Genomic DNA, 20,200 nt, shown 5'->3' on the forward strand with positions numbered 1-20,200 from the left:
ATCTTCCCAGATCTGAAGCAGGGTGAAAAAAAACGGTCCCTCCCCAGGGTAAAAGCTAGGGATTTCCAGAAAGAAAACACACGCAGGGTGAAGAAAAAAAAAATTCTAGCTCTAGGCCTGGAGTAGGGCATCAAAGGACTCCTCCCTCCCCAGGACAAGAGAATGGCCCAAAATAATCAAGAAAACAAAAATGAACAAACAGAAAAATACCTGCGCTCAGGACCTGAAGCAAAGTGAGAAAACTTGTTCTCTCCCCAGGACGAGAGATTGACCCTCTGGTCGGTCTGGATCATTGTTTGCACCTTGTTAGCCTCCCCGACAACGACGCCAAAATGTTGGTGTCCAGGTAGGGGTGATTTATCTACCTTATTCCGACATTAATCTTATCAATCCGGGTGCGTATCCTTTCAAGGCAACGCACAAGGTATATGCAGGGGCAACCGTGTGATCTTTCCCAACCAAGGGTTCGTGTTAAGATTCAAAGCATAAATGCAAGATCAACAACTCACAAAACTGCAGAAATAATCATGAACAATAAAGGATTATAATAGCACACATAAACTGATAAATCACACACACATAAAGATGCAACACCTGATCAGAAGAGTGGGCCCAGCTCTCTGATTAGGGCTGCGTTAGCCACGAAAAGAATTAGAACAACAAAATGGATGATCTTTTATTAATCGATAATAGAAGTTTACAATGCTGATGGGTGAACCCCCATTCACAGGATCAACCTGTGTTTTATACACAGCGAGGGAGATTAACAGTTCTCCCGCAAACATAGCAACTGCAGATACAAAGTTATACATTGGTTGGAACAATATCAGCGTCAGATGCCTAGAATAGCAGAAAGGCCCAAGAATAGTTTAGGGCATTTGTTCTCCGAGCTGTGCGACCTCCTGTTAATCGATCGTTGCCAGTTCTGTTACAATGCGCCAAGTTGAGGGTTTTTGTTCTCATGCTACGGTCAAACACCAGTTTAGTACTTCAAATAGATAGACTCCATGCACTTTACTTCATTAATTAGAATATACCAATAGGACAGTAAAAGGGGAGAATTACCTTGTGATTTTAACATAATAGCATGGGTAAATGAGTGCAAATATAGCAAAAAGGATAATGAAAATAGGCGGAAAGATGGCCCGATTTGGTACCCAACAGTTGGGCTAGAAACATGTGCCCAAAAAATTGATCCTTTAGCCTCCACAAATTCGGATTATGGTAGTTGATTTCCTTGAGATAATATGACGCCAAATTGATCTCCTTTCAGTCCTCTGTTCAAAACCTTGCTCTAATACCATGTTGAGAAATCTAGGGCAAAGAGTTAGAGTATTTATTAATTTGATTTCTCTTTAATCCTTGACATTTTTCTTGTGATTTATATTAGGACATGTTGACCACTAGAGTGGCACCTGATGATTATATGAAGACTCCATGCCCAAAGATGATCTAGAGGACACTTGTACCATCAGATATTATCAGTCAACAAAGTTTTTAAACTCTACTTCTATCTTCTCATTATCTTTTTTGTACCCAGATTCCACACTCTATAGGGAATTGTAATAAGTGATACTAGTAATGATGCGTTTTGAGTCTGCAATAGGCCTAGGATGTTGGGACTTGATTAGCAAACGAGTACACCTTGGAGTGTTTTTTTTTATTGGGTTAATTATCCCTTCTTTTTCAGAGGCAAATAATTTTCTAGGTTTTTTTTACTTACATTTCACCCCAAAGTCGGGGTGACGGTTTGAAGGTTGAGCTCCTGACACATCTTAGTGTCTAGAGTCGATGTATATTATCGTACTAGATCACACAAAAAATTTCGTGGAATTTGGTTAGGTCTAGGTAGTCATTTTTTAGATTTCCCACAGGTCAAAAATTGCAAATAAAATTGTATTTAAATTGTAATAAGTGTAGTCTAGAGAAGTTGTATGGAGTATGAGTAATCAAAATTACACCTTTCACCCTCAACTTTCTACCATGCCACACTTTGAGGGGTTAATAATGTGTTTTGGACCCACTTTTCATAATTTTAGTGGGAAATCTAGCAATTAATTAAGCTAGAAATTAAATAAATGGAGAAAAATAAATATCCACACATGCTAAATGTTGTGGAAATGAGGTGGAAAATTATGGAGTTAAAGTGAAGTTCCAAGGTGATGTGGACTCCTAAAATCAAGGAAAAGATATGTGCTCAAATAAAATCGAATTTCTGGCATTAAGTGAGAAAGCTGCTTGGAAATTCGAATTTGTGAAGTTAATGCACATTTGGGAGGATTTGGGAGAATATTTGGTGGAGATTTTTGTGGCAAATTGCCCCCACATGGGTTACCACCCATATACACTTGTCATTCCACCATAAAATTCGAATTTGGCACATAAGGAAAGAAGAAAATGATGTTCACTTACCAGAATTCGATTTTTACTCTTGGCATTGGAGCTCCATTCAACAAATTCGAATTTCTCTTTGGGATTTTCACCCCATGCCACTTGTTTAATCACTTCTACATTGGGATTGTTTCCAATGCCATTTGTTATTGTCATTCTCATTGGGATTTGCTTCCAACTCTCTATATAATAGAGCCATGGGCTCTCACATTGTATCATATTGTTACTAGCTATTGTGCTTGCGGAAGTGCCATTGCCTTGTACACTTTCAGAAATATCAATAAAGACTTTGGTGTTTCATTCATGAGGTGTTCCTCATTTTCGAGTGTGATGAATTGTTGGGCATTGGTATAATTCCTTTTACTCATGCTTTGATCTAATTTGCTTCCACATGCTCTTGTAGATTTGTTAATGTAGAGCTATCTTGCATTGACATTTGATTTAGAAGTATGCTTTAGGTATAGAATGCTCTAGTTGGTTTTAAATAAATCTCTAGAGTTTCTTATCATTGTTTATTGCTAAATCTATATGGAACTAATTCTTGATTGAAGTTTTGTAGAGGGAACATCTTGTTGGGATTACAAAATCAAGCGTGAGGGGAAGTCTTTAGAGAGACCAACCCACTCTGGATACATTCTTAAAGGAACTCTCATTTGTTCTTTGAACCTTCATAGTCTTATCTTACAAAGTGGTTTTGCAAGGATTTCGACACATAGCTTGTACATAAGCCGAGAATTTCTAAATTTAAATCTCTTTTAAAAAAACATTATACTTCATTTCTTTCATTTGCTATCTGAGAGCTTGAAGATGGCTAAGCAAAGACGAGAGTTTACTCACTATTTAGCTTAGCCTTTTGTAAATTATAATTGTACATATACATTTTATCTTGTTGATTTTTCCATTAATACTGAACTTATTTTGCAGTCATTGTTTGGATTGTTTGCTAACTCTTGTGTGGAAGAGTTTGAAGAACAACTTCCCGCAACCTCTAACAAGCGTTTGTAGGACCTTTGGGAAGTGTTGGGGGTTTGATTTCCAAGGATGTCGTGAGCCCTTTTGAGGCTTATTTTGGCCAAGTCGAGTTCACTAGAGGGCTGCCCATTTTCTTCTTTAAGCAGTGGGCATTGGGAGGAAACTCACACCTTGTTTCCCTTGCATAAGTTTTGTGAGATCTTGTCACTACTTTCTTAAGGAAGGAAGTCGTCCAAGTTTCAAGCAATTAATTGTGAGGACTCTGCTTGAAGTTTAGTTGAGGACTTTGAGGGACCCTCTTCTCTTTGTAATATTAATAAAAGATTTAATTTTCTTGTGGGAGCTTGGGATTTCTCTCATGGTATCCTATCTCCCCATTTAGAGGGAGACTTCTCTTTGGTGGATTGACATTTGCATGGTTTAAGCTTTTGTACTTCATTCACTTACATGCATGCTTTAATTGGGAATTAACACAACCTCACTATCACATTTCATTAATTTAAAGTTTGTTACAATTTCATTTGAGCTTGCATTCTCTATCTCATTGTTGCTTGAAGTTACAAGCTTACACTTTACTTTGGGCAATCCATTCTTTACATGCAAGCATTTTATATTCTTAACAAACTTTGATTAGTTTCCATTTATTTTCGTAAATTGTTTCATGAGCACGTGAATACATGCTTCAATTTTATGGTACATTGTTATCTTGAATATTGGAGCAATTTATTGTCATTGTCTATTTGAAACAAATTTTACTTTCAAGCAAATTACTTGTATCATTTTAATTCATTGATGAAACACATGCAACACTTGTAAGCTAATTTTATTCCTCTAATTGAAGTTATAATTGCAACTTATGTTGAACACTATTTCATTTTCAAGCATTGCAAATCAATCTCTTTGAAGCATTTGCATGCATCATTATTTTAATTTGGAGAATTAACACAATTTGCATTTCATCTAGGCATTTTCGTGTAGAAAGGCTCCAAGTCTCATTAAAATTTTACCTCTAACATAAGTTGGCTGAAGTGGACATCTTAGGGATCCTCTACTCCTCTAATGACTCCTCACTGTGAGATCCATATCATTGGGCGAGGGTGAGGTCTGAGGATTGAAGAGTTAAATTGTAATCTTGTTGTAGAGCTAGTTAATAAAATTAACCAAGAGCACTTTCCATTACATTTACTTTACTTGTCTCTTGATAGTTTGAGTTTTCATATGCAACATCTATTCCAAAAACAAGTATTGTAATCATTTCAAACAAGTGTTTTCTTTTCATCTTTCAAGTCTAATTGCATATTGATGTCTTGGTTTGGCACTTCTTTTCTTTTACATTTCCAATTTAATTTCTAATTTTTTGATTTTGGCAAGATATGTTTCACATGTTTTGATTTATAAAGTTGATTATCTCAAAAGCGTTTTGTATCTTACGTATCTTGTGCTAACAATTCTTATTTACATTTCAGGGTTACTTTGTTTTCCCTTTTGAGAGCATTGCATTTTACTTGAACAAATATATTTTTAAATTGTTGAGAAAATTCCTTATAAGGCACTGGTTTTATGGTTTTTTTTAATCATATTAATGATTGGCATTGTTATTTCAAGTTGTTCACTTCATATATGCTCATAAATTTTTAAAAGTAATCCATTTTCACTACAACATTCTTTTAGAAACTCACATCTTTTAACTTAACTTTTCATTAGGGACCACCCCCCTTAGCTAACCTAGGAGATAACTTAAACGGAGAGAGTCGGGATTAGTGTGACAGCCCCTTCTTTGAGTTCCTTGCCACCAACCACACCTTGTAGGGTTGAAGGATTTTCTCACTGACTTGTAGGTAGGTGTAGGCAGCAGGGTCAACAGGTCATTTTCATCATTATTTAGTTCTGTTCATCATAGGCTGTAAGCCAAGACCAAAACAAGATTTCCAAGACCTTGACCCAAAGACCAAACCTTCCAAGAGATGAGCCAACCAATCCCCAAACCCTAGGAAACCCTAGGTTCTCCAACAAACTTGCACGTGTGGGTAGGCAAAGACATAAATTCACCTCCTTTGCTTCCTCGCTGGCTTCCTTAGAATTTCACTCCTAATTCACTGAATCAGACCTTCACTTCTTCGCTAGGATTAAAAGTAATTCATTGGATGTGTGTCTTCAAGTGGAAGCAAGTTCTCTTTTATATAGGGTTCCTTGAGGGCGAATTAGGCCTCTTTAGGCCGACTTGAGAAGGATGGAAAAACCATATCTTGGAGGCTTCTAGACATAACTAATTACAATAATTATTTTTCTTCTTTGTTACATGAGCCCTTCTAAGGGCTACTACATCATGATGTTGACTCTTTGACTTGCCATTAAGACCCTTAGAGCACTCAATGGGTGCTTTGACCTAGGACACAATAACTATGGGAAAGAAACCCATTTTACAATAAATAATTTTTCTTTTACAAATCATCTTCTTTTCTTTTTCCCTTTGACGAATACATCAATTACATCAAGTCATGACATATACAATTATGAAGACCGACACTAGTTACATTTCAACAAGAATGGCAAGAGGACAAAACTACGTTGCAGCTCATTCAACCATCGCAAAATTATCTTTAGCGCATTGTTGACCACACTTTGTCAACAATCTGAGAACGCAGAGTACAAAGAAGTGGAAACTTTTTCGAAGATAAAAGTCATCAGTTGCCATCATTCATCATTGTAAACCCAATTTTTGCAAAGTCTATTGTAAATGATGCTAGTATGACCATTTCATAAATTCATTATGTAACAACACCTAGGTAAGCCTTTGATTTTGACAAGGAATTTCATCCTAGGAAGTTTTTCACCCTCCCCAAATTATGTGTGTTTGTAAACATGCCTAATCGATAGAGTTTTTCTTCCAACTATAACCCCAAAGTAAGGGTGGAATTAGTTGACAAGGTCTTAGGTGAGTCCCAGTGTTTATCGAGTCTGATATAAAAGTATGTGTTAAAATTGGCAACTAGGGCCAAACACCATGTGGGTCATATTATTTATGGCCACTGATATTTTTCTTGGATCCCTTTCATTGAGAGGCATAGGATTGATCTAAAGATCATCCAATTCCGATAAGTATTCATGGAGTTATGAATTTATTTGTGTTATAAGACAGTTTGTCAAGGTCGGCCAGCAACCAAATATACCCCACATGTGCTCAACATTTTAGTGTAAAAGGAGATGACTTGATAGTCAATTTTACACACACTTCTATCTTGATTTTCTCTTAGTTTGTCTTGGGTTTTAGTTGAAGAGAAATCTAGGAGTGGAAGCCCTAGATGTTGGAGGATTGAGGCTGCCCTAGCCGCAGTAAAAAAGAAGAACGCTGCCCTAATCTAGAGGATGCAGTCAAGTGAGAAGCCTTAACGCTACAAGGAGGACAACCCTAGTACCTATATGTTGGCCTCTACGTAGCCAAGAAAGAGGCTGCCCTAGACAACGTGGGAAAGAGAGGCTGTTTGGGTGCTCTTGTAGGGAGAAACGCTGAACTTCGAACCACAATAAGAAGAGGCAATTCAGTGTGGGTGAAATAGGGCTGTTCTGAACCCATTTCAGGAAGACTGAAGGGATGAAAGGAGGTCGAGTATCTTGCTAGAAGGCTGAGGATAAAGGGAGTTGTTTGAGGGCTCGTAGAGGGTGGAACAATCCTCCAAAAAGGCTGCCGCAGGCCTGTAGGATGCCACTGTAATGAGAGGAGGACAGAGCCATTATTAAGGGCTAGAAGGCTGCCCATAATTATAGCGAAGGGGACAACCAAGGGAGGACAACTTCATTAATTAAGGGCAAATTTGGGCAGATTTTATGGGCTATTTGGCTGGGTGTGTAAGGGCTGCTAGATACCCTAGCCAGTCGCCACATAAGCAACAGTGAAGGCAGCATTGGAACAGCAGTGTTGTGGACAACTAGGCAATGGAGCATGGTGGAACCATGATGCATGGACAACAAAGCAACAAGGCTGCCGTATGCCCAGAGCAACAATGTTTTGGGCATGATTGTTAGGTACAACAGTCCAACAGTACAACTAGGACAACTAGGCAATGGTACATACATATTTGGAGCAACATAAGTATGTTATATTGCTGTAGGGACAACAACAATGCTGGGTTGGTGTAAGTATATTGAGATAACAAGACGTGATGGGACAACAGTGCTAGCAACAATGATATTGTGCCACAATGTTCAACGAGACAACAACATGATGAAACAAAACAATGATGGGATTGCCATGTCATTGTGCAGCAGTGGTACAATGGGACAACAAGCATGGACAACATGGTGCAACATGGCAAGCATGGACAACATGGATAGCTATGGAAAGCACATGAGACATGTTGTATGACAACATGGGACAGTGGTGCAGCATTAGGTGCAGCAGCCATGAGGTCCAACATTGTGATGATGGGTGCAGCATGGTATAGCATGGTGAGGTGCAGCATGATGACGAGATGCAACATGATGATAGGTGAAGGAGTCACCTTGGAGAATTAGTTGAAACATCATGTCTTCAACTGATGTCATGTATCATCTTCTTAGAGATGATCTATGCTCTTATCTAGATAAGTCAAAGTGTTGACTTCTGTTGTAAATGTACTATCTCTCTCTCTCGCTTTGCTGAACTATTGAATAACATATAAGAAGAATTGATCAAGGGTTTCTCCACATTGGGGTTTGTCCTTGGCTAGTGACACATCGTGTGTCCTCTTGTCTTGGCTTGTCTTTTGTGATTTGTGTTTATGTTCTATTTGTAGTTTACTTTAATGCTGATGTGATTGCTAATCTGGAAAAGATATTGAGCTAACTGTGAAAATTGAAATAAATTGCTCTAAGCATAGAACATACCTAAAATTAAGAGTATGTTTAGGGATAATTTTAGTGCATGATCCCTCGTAATCAAAACACCATGGCTAAATTATTTTATTATAAACGCTCTTGGTTTCATACTAGATCATATTGTGTCGCAGAATTGGGTAATATCTTGAGGGTCTATGTCTAAAGGTGTTTCCCCTTCTAAGGGTTGATATTGTAATATTTTGATGTAAAAAATATTTTAGTGCATGGTTCCTTGCAATTAGAATACCATGGCTAAATTATTTTATTATAAACACACTTGGTTTCATACTAGATCATATTGTGTCGCAGAATTGGGTAATATCTCGAGGGTCTCTGTCTAAATGTGTATTTCCCCTTCTGAGGGTTGAAATTAATTGTAATATTTTGATGTAAAAGATATTTTAGTTTGTGGTCTCTCGCAATAAAAATTCATGGCTAAAATATTTGAGGGTGGAAAAAATTATTAATCCCCTCTAAAGTCAATTAATTATTTTTTTCTGGCTAAATTTAAATAAAAATCCTAAGCTAAAAAATTAATTAATTTTGAATAAAACTAATTATAGAGAAATTAATTTCTCTCCAAGTGGAAAATAATAAAAAATTCGTGGGTAAAAAAGAAGTCAAATTTTGGAGGTGAGACCAAGGGAAAAATTGATATTTTAAGAAAATTTAAGCCCTTGGACCTTGGTGGTTAAGTCTAAGTCAATTTTTTGAGGAAATTAATCCAAAATATTAATTCTTGGATTAATAAAAAATGGTTTTTTTTTTTGGTACAGAAACTCGAATTCTTCCTCGAAACTAAAAATTCAACGACAAAGATTAAAAGTTGATCAAGTTATTTTGGACGATCGAGATTATTTTGACAAGGATCAAACCAACTAGCAGTTATTTTCCGCTATTGAGCTTCTATTTCCCATCTTTGGATGAGGTAATTTTGTAACGCATGTATGGAGCTACTGCTCTACTGGAAACATTTTTCGCATAATAAAAAGACTTTGGGGTTCAGTTCATGGTGTTCTTCTATTTGCTGATCTGTGGTATGTGCTAGCTATGTGTTTATCCTATATTGTGCTGAATATTTTTTAACTGTTATTTCATTTGTCGGTGATAAGAACATTCTATTGGTACGAGTTATCTTAGGTGATCTAATTCACTATATGAATTAACAGTTTATCTTGAGAATTTATAAAGATTTACAGGTATGCTAGCCCTTGGGCTCCAAGTTCACAGATTGTGGGGAAGAGCTGACCTTGTTTGGGCTCTAAGCTTTCATTGTGGTGAATTATTTTGCGGAAGGGTTTTGCCTGGTCTACCTTTTGAGATTATTCATCGATGCAATTTATCTAAAACATTTTTCAAAACTTTTATTCGATCTTGGGATACAAAAAATTTATTTTCTAATGAGAGCTAACTTGTAAATATTATAAATACTTGTAAATTATTTTCTAACCCTTGTTTATTTTGTAGCACTTGGGGTTTTGTTTTGTTTTTTGTATATATTTGCAGTTTTGGAATTCTTTCATTCATTTTTTGTTGGTGGATCTTCAAGCCTCAAAGGAAATCAAATATATATATATATTTATATATATTTTTTTTATGGATGATGTAGCCCTAAGGCTAGGGTTTGAAGGGTTTAACTCCTCCGATTGGGAAGTCCAGCTTAATTGAGCATTTTCGCTGGGGTTTTGAGGCTGATCTAGGCCTAGGAAGGCAAGATCTAGCCTCTGGCTTCCCTCCAAGCTCAACATCCAGCAAGGAAAGGAAGACGCTGGCCGTAAGGAAGCAAATTTTGGTAGTTTTGTGGTAAATTTTTGTAATTGCAGGGTTATGAAAATTTTTAAGGCCTCTAAAGGCCTAGCAGTCCCCTCTTCCAGCCTTGTCGTGCCCCCTTTTTCCACTCTTCAGGCTAGCCACTAGCCCTTCTAGGCTTGCTGTGAGCTCTAGAGGCTCCTTTCATTGAGCTGTAGCCCTGTAGGGGCCTTGATCCCTAGCTGCAATCCCCTTTGGGGCCTCCTTTTCCCTCGCCATGAGCCCTTGAGTCTCCTTCTCCTTGGACACATCCCTAAAAGGGATTTCCTTGCCTAGCCGCAGGTCTTTAAGCTAAGTTACCAGGATTCGGATACGGATACAGATACGGATCCGGATCCGGATACGGATCCGTTGCATTTTTCAAAAGGCAGGATCCGGATACGAGGAGGATACGGCAAGTACAAAAATATATAATAATATTTTTTAAAATTTTAGAAAATACATTTGATGTTTAAAATCAAAACCATTCATGAATCACAACATTAGAACTAAAATTATTAGATAATTTATGAATTTGAACACTGAAATGATGAAATTTAAAAACTAACAAACAAATAAACATATAAATATTAATGCTAACATATTGATATAATTGTTAAAATAAAGTTATTACATAAAATATATATTTTTTAATTTATAAAAATTAAAAAATATTTTGATTTTTAACAACCTAACATAAAGTTATATAAGTTATGATTTATAAAAATAAAAAATTTAAAATAAAATACAAAACATACGGTTTATTAAACATAAATATATTGATTTAAAATAAATAAATTAAAATAACTTTATTATATATATTAACATCCAAATAAACTTTTTAATTAAATCAGAAATCTTTATATTATAAACTTATTTAAAAAACATATTGATTTAAAATAAATTAATTAAAATAATTTTATTATACATATATATTAACCTCAAAATAAACTTTTTAATTAAACCAGAAATCTTTATATTGAAAGGTTGTTAACAAAACTTGAAGCATATTTTTATTGAAATCTTTATCTATATATATACGGGAAGATGGTATTAAAAAACTTCACCCATAATCTTAATAAAATCTTTATATATATATGCCAGATGGTTTTCCGATGGTATTAAAAAGCATATATAATATATAATATATATATATATATATATATATATCAATCAGATAGTATTAAAAATTATGATACGTAAATAAATTAAAATAACTTTATTATATATATATATATATCAATCAGATGGTATTAAAAATTATGATACGTAAATAATTAAAATAACTTTATTATATATATATATATATTAACATCAAAATAAACCAAAAAGCATATGCTATGATACGTAAATAAATTAAAATAACTTTATCATATATATTAACATCAAAACCTTTTAATTAAAATCGGAAATCTTTATATTAAAAGTTTGATTTAAAATAACTTTATTATTCATATATATAAATATCAAAACCTTTTAATTAAAATCGGAAATCTTTATATTAAAAATTTGATTTAAAATAACTTTATTATTCATATATATAAATCAAAGATCTTTATGATTGAAAGTTAAATAAACTTTTTAATTAAATCAGAGATCTTTGTATTGAAAATATAAAGGTTATTAAAAAAATGTTGACGCATAATTTTATTGAAATCTATATATATATATAAAAGCCGGCAGATGGTATTAATAAACCACGCGTAATTTTATTTAAATCTTTATATATATACGCAGGCAGATAGACGCTGGCAGATAGTCATTAACTAACTCACTAACTGACCGTACACGGATCCTAGCGTATCCGTATCCGTACCAGTTTCGGAGTCGGGGATCCGCGGTTCCACCTCTTGCCTTCAGCGGATCCGGTAACGTAGTCTTTAAGGGCTTGCCGCAGCTCTAGAGGGGCCTCATACCTCCTTGGCCCCCCTCCTTTGCCTTCCATCCCTTAGCCGCAGGTGTCTAAGGCCTTGCTTCCCTCATTCTTGGCCTCCTCTAGCCCTCCTTGGCCTGTTGTTGTCTCCCTTAGCCTTTCTAGCCCAATCGTTGGCCTATTTGCCCTCCTAGCCCTCATTTAGCCATTCTTCAGTCATTGATTTAATTTGCATTGGCATTTTGTCTCTAACATCTGTTCTTGCAGCGATTTTCGAGCTAACTTGGTGGTTGCAGGTGATCAAGTTCATTGGAAGCCAAACTAGTCACCGACAAGGCCATTTGGCCTCTTGGTTTGCCCTCTAACTCTTTTTGTTTCATCACTGTTTAATTCGAATTCTGAAGCATTTTATGACAACAGTGTATTCAGGGCATAAACACATCTAAAGGAGTCCTAAATTCACTAATTATTCACTTAAGGCATTGAGAATTAAACTTGAGGTTGAATTGATTTCATATAAGTGAAATTTTGGGGACTGTTGGATATACTCAAGATTGATATGTTTGCTACAACCATCGAAAATCACCTACAACAGTGGTAAAATAACCTAACAGTGGCATAATAATCATCTTGCAGTCATATTTTATCATTGGTAAATATTTGGCATTGGTTGGGCTTGCATTATTTGGCATTTTTTGAGAACTGCCATACAAATGAGGACTGTCATATGCATCATAAGGTCTGATATACGCATAACAGGGGTGTAAAAAGTAGTGGACAGTTATCTTATTTCATTGGGCATTTGATTCTAGCATATTTGGCATCTTGAGTAAGTGTCCTCTTGTGTCATTGGGTGTTATTCTTACCGCTTTAATCATTGGTCTCTTGCCTGCCCCATCTTGCATTTCATTGCATATTTGCACCTTGCATGCATTGCATTCCTGCATAAGCGTTTCAAAATTTGCATTTTAATTCAATTGGCAAATCTAAATGAGAACATAAAGTGCTCTAAAAGCCTAATTAAGTTGGTGATTGTTGGATAAGATTGGCTCATTGCTATAGAGAAATAACATTGTTGATGAATTCTCTCTTTCTCTCATTGATAGCGAGCATTATTGTGACACTGGTTTCTAAAGAAAATACTTTCACTTGTCATTACTATCATTAAAATTGGATATTGGATTTCTTGTGGATCTATTTTGGTAATAAGCGTACTAACATTGTGTATTGCACGTGAGCTTCTCATCTAAGTTTATAATCTTGCTAATCAAGTCACTCTTAAAGCACTCAATAGATAATCATAATCGTGATAAGAGTAATCTTGAAGTAATCTAAAGATTTGCCAATTGTGTTCAGAAGGAATTTCAAGTTTTCCTCTTTTGTATCTAATTGACACATTGGCATTCCATTGTTATAATCTATAAGTAATCTTGAGAAGTTGCTAGATTATCATTATCTAATTGGCGTTGTTGAAAGAGGCATTGGATTTCGTATATTTATGGTCATTTCATGAGCAATTGTCTATTGAGGTCTTAGCAACATTTTCTGTTGCCATCTATTTGGTTCATTGAGCACTTTCTTGTGGTGGAGATTGTAATTATACATTGTTAAGTACTTCATTGTTTTAAATTGAACATCATTGTAATTTGTCTCTGAGTACTTATAATCCTTAACGACTTCATCTAAAGATAATCTCTCATTTTGCACTTGCATTTTAGAGTTAATCCCACACTAATTAATTTACCCCCAAGCATAAGCTTAGTTGATAGAAAGATAGGACCACCTTTCTTACCTAACTTGCAAAGCCTAGACCCTCTTTTATGGTTAACATGATGACCTTGCAATCGTCAGAGCCACAATCTCTGCAACGTCGAAGGCATAGTGTGGTTAGAACTCCAGGGGAGGTATCGTTGATATAGCTTTTGCTATCTTCCCCTAGGTTTCTCTCTCACACCTACACTAGAGATTAGTTTCAAAATAGTTGAGAGGAAGGATTCACCTGGTTAGGCATCTAATTTAAAACAAACCAAGATCTTGCATTTCACTTAGTTTTAGATGTTTCATTTCATATAGGATAGTGAAGCATTCTAAAGCAACAACTATTCATCTGGTGACTTGGTAGATAATTCACTTTAAGTAAGTAATTTGACTCCATTTAAGGCACCAGTCTTTCAAGTAATATAATCAAATCGTTAAACTTGCTAAATTAACTAAGTTGCTAGGCCATTCAGTGGTGTCTCTCGGACTTGTTGATTGCCTACGGGTCTTTCATCTTCACATATCATCGTGACTATCCCCCATAGTCTGCTGTTGGGAGACAACTAGAACGAAGAGGGCGGGGATTAGAGTGACAACCCCTGCCCTGATCGTTTTTGCATCTTACCTATACAATTTGAGCATTACACACATCCCATAAATTTGTGTGGAAGAATGATTTACTTTGGTATAAATATTGTTTATCCTTATGTAGGAAAACAAAACTCAAACATAGGTCCTTCTAGAATCACATGCTTCTCCTATTGGTGGACACTCGTGATATTTGAAAACTTTTATTCAAGCAAGATTTTTTGGGATGATCTTAAAATTGAAGTTCAAAACATTGTGTAGGAGTGTTTGGTTTGCCAATAGAATAAAGAAGAGATGATAAGAAAGGAGGGCAGATCAAAAGCCTAGGTCTTCTATGGTCCTTAGCCATGCCAAGCTAGCATTGGGGATGGGTCCCAATGAATTTTATAACAGCTTTGCCAAAGTCTAGACTCTTAAAGGGAAGAATGTTGTCATGGTGGTGGTTGATAAACTTATAAGTTATGCCCAATTTTCTTACTATCTCATTCTTTTAAGGCACATGTAGTAGCGACAACATTCATGTAAATGATTTAGAAGCTACATGGCAATCCCAAGATTATTGTAAATTGAAGACATCCAATTTTCATTAGTGACTTGATGGGCAGATTGAAATTGTAAATAAATGTGTGGAAGGTTATCTTCATTGGTTTGCATCTAATAAACAATTAAATTGGATCAAATGGTTACCTTTGGTAGTTTTGTGGTAGAAGACTTCGTAACCTACTTAATCTAACATGTCCTCATTTATGGTAGTCTATGGGTACCATCCGCCATCAAACACCTCTCTTTTAAGAGGGAAACCCAAGGTTCGAGTGGCGGAGGATCACATCCAATGCCAATGAGAGGACAACTTGCCTATAGCAAAACATAGGATAAAACAAGTAGATTGACATTGTAGTGAAAGGCACTTTGAGGTGGGGGATTGGGTATTTTTGAGGCTGCAACCATACAAACATATGTCCTTGCACTTTTGAAGCAACAAAAGGACAATATATTGGCACCAAAGTATATCTTCCATATAAACTGTTGTAAGGGATTGGTAGTTTGCTTAAAAATTGGAATTGCTTCCTTCTTCATGTGTACATCTGGTCTTCCAAGTTTCAGGTTTAAAAAAAATAATTGGTGACAGTATTTTAGTTCAAACTTCAAATTAGTCATCTAGAGCTTACGAAAAATCACATTAGAACCTGAATCAGTTATTGGAACAAGGATCAAACAACTAAGGACTAGAGCAATTATTGAATACCGCATCAAGTGGAAGAACGTGTTGATAGAAGATGCGACTTGGGGAGATGAGTTCTTCATATAGGAACATCCACAACTAATTAGCATTGGCGGCAGCACTTGTTTGAAGGGAAGGGGCACGTCAAGCCCCTAAGTCATACTCCTAATTAATTATCATTACACTAACTATAGTCATGTAGGATTATATTGGTTTCTATCCCTCCTTATATCCTATATTATGCATTAAGGAGACTCATTTGAATTATCATCTTATCTTGTGCATCTATATTTTGTAATAGGAGGTTTACCCCTCAAAGAGGTTTATCTTTGCACTTTTTTTCTGTATTTTGGCATGGCATCACCGAATTGGGTCATTTTCATGGTAATCTTGCTATATTTGGTTCATGACAATTACATATCTCAAAAACCTATTTTTGGACATCGGAAGAAGTGAGATATTAAGCAATGCCATTTTTTGTTATTTTCTCTCTGTAGTGGGTGTGTATGTGTATATTAAATTCGCCAATATAAGTATGTCATCAGTAGGCTTGAGGCTTTGCCTTTATTGTGAGCCTAGTTTATAATGTAAAATTAACTTCACCATGATTTTTGGATAACACAAATGTAGGAATGATAATTTTGGAATTTGCTAGTGGCAGTCAGGAAATAAGTGTTAACGATGTACTATGATGCAGGCAAGTTATATAACAGTCCTAATTATGAATCTTACATGTAATTAAAAATAATGACTCTTCAAATGGATATAGAAAGTTAATAACACTCCAATATGAGTTAATGTAATAAATATAATAAAGGCACATTATAAATGGTTTCAATATTTAATTATGATAAGCCATTAGTTTAATAGATGTCATTAGGAAAGGGAAGTTAGGTTATGCAACTGCCTACTGGCAAAATAAAAGAGAATTGAAATAAAATGTAATCAAGGACTCCACCGTTATTAAAATTCTCATTTTTCTTATCTTACATTTTATTTTGTGTATGATACATAATCAATTTCATAACATGGTATAAGAGAAATACTGAACCCTATGTTAATCCTATACTACTGAACTCTATGAGCCTGAAATATTGGAGTCAGTGTTTGTGAAGACATTCAAACTAGTTTCAAAGTAGAAAATCATGTTGGTCTTACTGTGAGAAGTTTCAAATCACTGGTATCAAACCAAGACATGAAACGAAGATTCAGTGCTGCTGTTTTATACATTTGAGAGGAAAAACATATCAAACATTTGAAGCCATGCCTGTGTCAATTAGAAGAGGTTTGGCCACCCAGGAGGAGGATCTGCAACATGTCGATTAGAAGAGGTTGAGTTGCCAAGGAAGGAGGAGCTGCTACTGCTTGTACTCGTGAAGGAGCTGCCTAGGAAGAAAAGGAAAAGATTGTGTGTAATGCAAATTGCGACCCATCAGTCACAGCTGCCAAACATCAGAGGGAGTCATCACTTCTACATGTGTCTATGATCTAGACCAAGTTTATTAGAGCAGACAGCAGCGTTAGCGCAAGTTTGTTAGAGCAGAGAGTATTCTGTCACTTTTACATGGCTGTGCTACATAGCCTGAGTTTATTATAGCAGACAGCAAAGGAAGCCTGAGTTTATTAGAGCAGACAGCAGAGGTATACTTTTAGTCACCCATTGACAGAGAGACAGAGCATTCACAAGCACAATTGTGAAATTTTTAACAGAATTTAAAACCTAAGCAGCATGCGTGTTCCACTAAAACAATTTTAATCTCAGAAACATTTGAAAATTTTCATTTACATATCACTTGAGTTCATTTTTCTGAGATTTGGAAACCATCTAGAAAAATTCAGTGGATATGATTTCCATACATGGAAAGTGGAGATTTAAATGCATTCAATAAATAAAAAATTATGGGGAATGATCAAGGGCACTGAACCAGAAGTCATGCAGCCTCATAGTTCAATTGAGTGGCAGCACAGAGATGACAATACCAAGTCAATCATTGCACTTTCAGATTCTGAATTACATCATGCTGATCTAGACTAGTCTTCCAAAGGAATCTGGGGGAGAATTACAAAAGTTGTTTGGACCAAAGTGGTAAATGCAAATTTTTCTTTAAAATTACAGCTCTTTAGACTTAAAATTGGATACTGAAACCACTATGTCTAGCCATACAAATGAGTAGAAGTCACTTATTAAACAGTTAGCCAAAGTTGGTGTGAAAGTAGAAGAGGAGGATGCAAAAGCATTGTTGTTAAATAGTTTACCTTCATCTTTCAACAATGCTTTTTTTTTCATTAAGTCAAGTGTCTTTAAAGTCTTTAGATGATACGCTATTATCTCTTTTAGCTGAAGATAAAAAGGCTAGCTGAAGGGCTGAAGGAAAGGAATCCAAGAGGTGCTTTTCATCTAGACAGTGCATTATTTGCTGAAAATTGAATGAGCAGAAAAGAAGGGAAACAAATAGGCAAAGAAGATCTTGACTCTTGAGTGTTATTATTGTGGAAAAATAGGTGACATATGGTGGAATTGTGAAATTTGAGCTACTCACATTCTAAAGTGAAGGTTAAAGAGAAAGGAAAACAGAATGTAGCCTTAGCAACAGAAAATTTCATAATTGAAGAATCATCAGAGCCTGAATGCGACAATAGAATAAAGGTGGGTTCCCTGTTTTGAGCAGTTGAATATTTGATATAAGAGGTAATCAAAGATGGTTTAGTTCAGCGTGGATTGTTGTCCAAGTATTTCAGGAATTTCAATGATTAAGGAGTTGGGAATTTAAGGAATTTAATCGCGATCACAACACTGGATTGAACAAATTATGACTTTGGCAGAGCTTGTTGTTTCTTTCTCAATTTATTTTTGGCTCACCTGTTGTGACAAGCTTATTATCATAATTTTACTGCAGTCTGTATCTGAGGTTTCAAAGAGAAAAATGGGTAGATCATACATGAAGGCTGGCGATGATGGATTTCAGAAAATTTCAGAAGCTTTCTCTTCAGCTCTAATGCTGTTGTTAAGGTTAGAAGACCTATCTGAGGTTATTTTTATTCTACCCTAAATATGTAAATAACTATACTAATTCTCGAGTTGACTTTGATATACACCAGTGGATGATAAGAAGTTAATCACAAGATCATGAGTGAATAAAACCATATACAAAGAAAATACAAATTACTAAACAGAATCATAAAGATAAATCATCAACACAAAAATAAATCTTAAATAGGCCTTGTAAATACTATGTCAAGAGATAGTTTTGTCCTTAGGGATATGCTTATAGGAGCGTTCTAGGCCAGTTTGAAGCAATTTCAACGGAAGAGGCAAATCAGGGGCTTCAACACTTTTCAACACAAGTATTGAATCGATATTTGAATGGATGCCAACTTGCTAACTGTCAGAAGGTGGCACTTCATTGTTTTAATGGCAGATCATTTCATGCATTCCTATGATATCCAAAGGACATTTCCTTGGTTTTACAGTGACTCAGGGGTCTCTCCTTTGGCTATCCAGATCAGATGTGCTTCTCTTTCTTCGTTGTTCACATGTGAGGTGATTAGTCACAGATAATAGACCTTATGAGGTCCACCTAAACCCAACCCCAATGGGCAGATTACCTCCTTCGCACTTATCTCGGCTACAGATGGATGCAAGTTCTGCACAGACTCCTCCCCACCCCCAAGAATAAATACTGTATCTGATCAATGAGACCATGCACTTTCTCCTTTTTGATGACCAGAATACTTGCTTCCACAAGGTCACAGAGGAGTACCGGCTCCCAATTTGGATCTGCCTGCCAGCCCTCGTCTGACCCTCAAACACCCATTATTAGATCCTTTTCAATGGCCTTCAGCATTATGGGGCCTCTACTAGCTGCTTCCAGTTTTCTCCTAGGATCACCATTCCAGTCCTCTGAGCCGCGGGCACTCCCTTGATGATATTATCTTCCAATGCATTGGCACCTTTGCAATGATTGATGTGGCTGAGATGCTTCTTCTCCCTCTACTTCTACATCTATACCTAATAATTACTAGTCCTTTCTCTTTTTGTTATTTGTGTACTTTCATACTTGCCTGTATCTTTATTGTCTTTGGCTTCAGGAATAGCTTTCACACTCCCACAGTATGTCTAATGGATGGTACATTTGAATCCCATTAACCTACTTTTTTGGCACATCATGAACATTTGATAAAATCATCTTACGTCTGGACTCTGGAGCGCCTCCTTTCACTAGAGTTTAGAGATAATAATTTCACATAGTCCAGTACAAGTGTCTGGAATAGTAGAAACATTGTGATTTTATCACCAAAAAATTGGGAAACTGCAATTTTTTTCCCTGGCCAATTCTTTCAAGGGCAAAAAAATCATGATTTTATCGTAAACCAGCAAAAAAATCACGATACTATGGAAAAAATTGCTGGGCCGTGGTCAGCTGGTGATTTAAGTGAATTTTTTTGACTTTTTAAAAATTTTGTATTTTGTATTTTTTATTTTTTTGTATTTTGTATTTTGTATTTTTTTTGGTTCGTAATTTTGCCGATTTTTACCAATATTTATCTGATTTTTACGATTTTTTGCTCTTCCAGATTCCTGCCAATTTTATCCTGATGCCGATGTTTGCAACACTGAATTTATACAGACACACATAAATATTGTCATGATTTCAGCTTTTAATGTTTTTGAGCTTATTACTTGACAAGATTGCTGTTATTGTACTGCTTAAATGCAAAGCGATTATTTAGTTAGAGATCAAAAGGTTCTTGCA

At 35.7% G+C, this 20,200-nt stretch overlaps 1 protein-coding gene across 3 annotated transcripts in view; it reads left to right on the top strand.

The window, feature by feature from the left end:
* The window catches only part of LOC149170617 (translation elongation factor Ts (EF-Ts)), a 177,530-nt gene that overhangs the window by 16,611 nt on the left and 140,719 nt on the right, over positions 1-20,200 (top strand). The window lies entirely within an intron of this gene.

The sequence above is a fragment of the Pinus tabuliformis genome, chromosome 4_2 (assembly GCF_031772625.1).
Source record: "Pinus tabuliformis cultivar Carrire ecotype Pingquan chromosome 4_2, CPIR1, whole genome shotgun sequence".
Lineage (NCBI taxonomy): Eukaryota > Viridiplantae > Streptophyta > Pinopsida > Pinales > Pinaceae > Pinus > Pinus tabuliformis.